Genomic DNA, 5,386 nt, shown 5'->3' on the forward strand with positions numbered 1-5,386 from the left:
ATCTCAGAAGATGGAAAGATCTCCCGTGCTCATGGATTGGTAGGATTAACATTGTGAAAATGGCCATCCTGCCAAAAGCAATCTACAGATTCAATGCAATTCCCATCAAAATACCAACTCAATTCTTTACAGACCTTGAAAAAAAGATTCTCAGCTTCATATGGAGAAACAAAACACCTAGAATCTCCAAAACGATCCTGTACAACAACAGATCATCTGGAGGTATCTCCATTCCTGATCTCAAGCTGTAGTACAGGGCAACAGTAATAAAAACTGCATGGTATTGGCATAGAAATAGAAAGGAGGATCAATGGAATCGCATACAAGACCCAGAAATAAACTCACACACCTATGAATACTCAATATTTGACAAAGACGCCAAATCCATTCAATGGAAAAAAGACAGCATCTTCAACAAATGGTGCTGGACCAACTGGATGTCTACATGCAGAAAAATGAAAATAGATCCATATTTATCACCCTGCACAAAACTAAAGTCCAAGTGGATCAAGGACCTCAACATAAAACCAGATACTCTAAATCAGTTGGAAAAAAAAAGTGGGAAACAGCCTAGAACTCATTGGCACAGGAGACAACTTCCTGAACAGAACACCAACAGCACAGGCTTTAAGAGCAACAATCAATAAATGGGACCTCGTGAAACTGAAAAGCTTCTGTAAAGCAAAAGACACTGTCATCAAAACAAATAGACAGCCTACAGATTGGGAAAGAATCTTCACCAACCCTTTATCTGACAGAGGGCTAATATCAAGTATATATAAAGAACTAAAGAAGCAGAAAAGCAACAAACCAAGTAATCTACTTAAAAAATGGGGAACAGAGCTAAACAGAGAATTCTCGAAAGAGGAACGTCGAATGGCAGAGAAACACTTAAAGAAATGCTCAACCTCATTAGCCATTAGGGAAATGCAAATCAAAACGACCCTGAGATATCACCTTACACCCATCAGAATGGCCAAGATGAAAAACTCAAGTGATAGCACATGCTGGAGAGGTTGTGGAGAAAAGGGAACCCTCCTCCATTGCTGGTGGGAATATAAACTGGTTCAACCACTTTGGAAGTCAATCTGGCGCTTTCTCAGACAACTAGGAGTAGTGCTACCTCAAGACCCAGCTATACCACTCCTAGGTATATACCCAAAATTTGCTCAAGTACACAACAAGGACATTTGTTCAACCATGTTCATAGCAGCTTTATTTGTAATAGCCAGAACTTGGAAACAACCCAGATGTCCATCAACGGAGGAATGGATACAGAAACTGTGGTATTTTTACACAATGGAATACTACTCAGCAATCAAAAAGGAGGAAATCATGAAATTTGCAGGCAAGTGGTGGGATCTAGAAAAGATCGTTCTGAGTGAAGTATCCCAGAAGGAGAAAGACAAACATGGTATATACTCGCTTATATAGACCTACAAGATATGATAAACATAATGAAATCTATACACCTAAAGAAGATAATCAAGAAAGTGGACACAGGCGAAGGTGATTAATCCTCATTTAGAAAGACAAATGGGATGTGCATTGAACTTATGACAGGAGTCTACCACAAAAGGCATCTGAAAGACTCTACCTAGCAATGTTTCAAAGCAGACACTAAGACTCATAACCAAACCCTCGGCAGAGTGCAGGGAATCATATGAAAGAAGGGAAGTTAGTATGATATGGAAAGGATAGGAGCTCTACAAGGACCAAACATATCTGGGCACAGGGTCTTTTCTGAGACTGACACTCAACCAAGGACCATCTATGGATATAACCTAGAACTTCTCTTCGGATGTGGCCCGTGGTAGCTCAGTAACCAAGTAGTTTTCCAAAGTAAGGGGAACACGGACTATTTCTAACAGGATCTCAAGGGCAGGCTGTTTGACACCCCCCCCTCCCCCGGGGAGGAGCAGTCTGTTAGGCCACAGAGGAGGACTTTGCAGCCAGCCCTGAAGATACCTGATAAAACAGGGTCAGATGAAAGGGGAGGAGGTCCTCCCCTATCAGTGGACTTGGAAAGGGGCAGGGAGGAGACCAGGGAGGGAGTGTGGGGTTGGGGAGGGAATGAGGGAGCGGGATACAGCTGGGACACAGAGTTAACAAAATGTCACTAAAAAGAAAATAATAATAATAATAAAAAAAAGAAAACGGATATTCCATTAGCAGAGTGGCATTTGCTGGTACGCTCCCAGCATGGCAGTTACTTGTGGTCCAGCCACATCAGTGACACAGGAGGTGAGCGAGAGGAGCTGCCTGCTTAACCGTTTCATGTTCTTCACTGAGTCCAATGAAAGCCAACGTGTGTGACGGTACAGGGACTTCTTCCTAGTGTCAGACGCTGTGGAAAGGGACCTGGTTGAAGGAGGGAGGGGGAATTCTCCTCCTTCCCTCTCCTTTACTAGGGACCATTCCAAGCCCTGAACCCTGTCCACTATTCCCTACTTTCTTTTATGTGATAGGAGAGAAAAAAATCTTCAGCCCACCTTTTCTTCCCTGGCTTGGAGGCTCTCCGGGTCTAATTTGGTGTTCACATCTTCTCAGTTTGTGTTCCTACCTCAGTACCCACCGAGTTGTAAGAAATTTCTTATTTGTTTGTGTGTTTCTAAATAATTTGGCTTATATTCACCTTACACACACCCTCAACATTGTCCTAGAGAAAAAGACTATCTACGTGGGTGCTGGTCTCACAGAATGAGTTATGCATCAGGGAAAGGAAGAGACTTGTTCAACAGTTAGCAATGTTCCTGGTGCTATTCCTCCAGACTCCTGAGACCTAGACACATGTGCCTTCTTCTCTTTCATCTCCAGCCTCCCTCACTGGCCCTTTAGCCCAGGGAACTGAAAGGCCAGTAGCTATTTTGGTTGTCAGGGAATTACTATGATCCTTTTTTCCTTTTCTTTTCTTTTCTTCTTCTTCTTTTTTTTTTTTTTTAAAGAAACTACACTGTAGCAATACTTGAGTGTGTGTGTGGGCTTGGTTGCTGTGTGTATAACAATCTTAGTAATTGAGTGTGTATCTGAAACTCTGTGAGAACACTAACCCCTCACACCAATTCCTTTTAAATTCCTAAGCCCTTAGCACTCTACCTAAGGTGGGAGCTCGGAAAGCTCCTCAGAAGGGGGGGTTGGGGGGAACTTAAGACCAGCTTAAAAGTGCTCTTCACTCAGCAGGAACTACCAATCTATCATCCCCGAGAAGACCTGACTGATGAGTGGGTTCAGGTGCCCTGCTCAGAGTTCAGAAGCAAGAACTGCAACAAATTATAAGTGGGTTGGCAGAGGTGAGGAGGGCTGCAGGACGGACTCCATCAAAAGCTCCTCAGCTGCAGGAGGACCCAGGCAAGCCAAGGTGAGCTGGAACACATTTCCTCCAGCAAAAGCTGACTGGTCCCTCCTCCTTCACTTGTGCGGATGCTCACAAGCTTTCAGAGCCAGGGGCTCACCACTGGCAGGTAGGTGTGTGGACCGTTTAAGTCAGATGGGCTTGGTGGGGGGGGTTACCCAACACTTGCATTTCTTTTCTTTTTTCATTTTCTTTCTTTTATTTTAAACTATGGTTGAGGATGAGAACCAGGGCCTCCCACACGCCAGGCAAGTGCTCTGCCGCTGACCTACGGCCCCAGCGCTAAGCCTTAGCGTTTCTAATCTGCTGCTGCTGGGGTGGTGAGCCACGCTGTGAGATACACTCTGCTCCACTGGTCAGCATTCCAATACTGGTTCAGGTCCAGGGATGGAGAAGGGCACGTGCCTATCTTTCCAGGAGCTTGAGTCCCACACTGCCTCTGCAGGGCCAGGAGGAAGGTGTGCTTTTGAGAAAAGGCTATGGAAATGAAACACATAGACAGTAGGCTCCTCCCAGAAATTTCAAAATTAGTTGATATTTTGGACGGGCTTCAGGAAACTCTGTTTCCTTCAAGTTCTCTATGTGGTCAAGCCAGGCCAGCCAGAGTGCCTGAAGATGCCATCACACAGGGAAGCCTCAGTCAAAAGCCAGCTTCCATGCCAATGTCCACAAATGCTTGAGCAAAGTGGACGAGACCAGCTGAGCTCAATTCAAACTACCTGCAAACCCATGAGCCAAATGGGTGGCTGTTCTTTTAAGTCAGCAAATTTGCAAAAGTTACACAATGCAAGAAGGAAGCCAGAGAATGTCAGGGCAACCCAGTAAACAGTTTCCATCATGAGAGCATTTTGTTTGAGGCCAAATCTGTATCTCATCTCCCAACAAAATTCAGGTTGTGGGTTTTGTTTGTTTGTTAGAGCAGTAAGAAGGAAAATTTGGATCCTTCTAACACACTACTTTTGCTCATGCCTTTCTGCCTGGGCCAGCATATATTCAGGGCAGCTGAAAAATAACAGCTCCTTTACCAACTCTTTTTAGCATCCATAGATGAAGGAAAAGGAAGCCTGTATTCTGTGCACACAAACATCCAAAGAGTGTCTGTGAGCATCTGATTTTTAACTAACCCCTAAGAATAACTTTTGGGGTGAGCATTCACACTGGGGCATCTACATAGATCTGAAATATCAAAATTCCCCCTTGTCCCATCCAACTTGCATCCTGCTCACAGTGTCATCTTCTGCCTTAATTTTAATTTTGAAAATCAGTGAGAGAGTATCTCAAGGCCGAAGCTATGAAAATCCATTTAATGCTGTGAAAAAATATAGTGAGGTATTGCACTGCTGAAATGTATATTCCTAGGCTCCTTCTTTTTCTTAATGAGTGTTGCTTCTCTCCTTAATGCTTATTGGTTTGAACACAAGCGGTTCACCAAGCTTTACCACCTCCAACCTGGTGATTAGGGGACCAGGAACCAACTTACTTCACTGTCAGGGAAGGAGAGGAAAAAAAATTGCAAAATAAATGGCAAGGGGTTGCAGTGATAGCAAGCAGGAAAATCTGCACTGCTTAGGAGATCCTAGACACAGTTGCAATCCCGTGGCAGGGTGGGCGGGGGTGAGGGAGGTAGCCTTGGAGGTGCAGCTGAACCAAGTGAGGGGCACCAGAGCCACGTGACTGATTATTCAAATACTCCTCTGATTAACTCGGTTTATATTGATGCAAATAATCCTGCCGGAGCCTGCAAGGACTAATGCATTTTGGAACTGTGGTTTTTCCATTGATAGCACAAAATGGTGTAGAGGAAAGGCATTTTTATGATATTAATAATGGAATTACAGAATCAGGTCGCTTAAAGGAGCAGCGCTGACTCAGCGAAAGTAGCTCCAAGTTTGAATGTGGAGATTAATACTGGCAAAACGAAATACAAACCCTCTGCAGCCATCTCCTTGCCTAAAACACACATCCCTGTCCTATTTTCTTTGATGAAGAAGAAGAAGAAGAAGAAGAAGAAGAAGAAGAAGAAGAAGAAGAAGA

This window comes from Psammomys obesus, unplaced genomic scaffold (assembly GCF_907164565.1).
Source record: "Psammomys obesus unplaced genomic scaffold, mPsaObe1.curated_primary_1811, whole genome shotgun sequence".
NCBI lineage: Eukaryota > Metazoa > Chordata > Mammalia > Rodentia > Muridae > Psammomys > Psammomys obesus.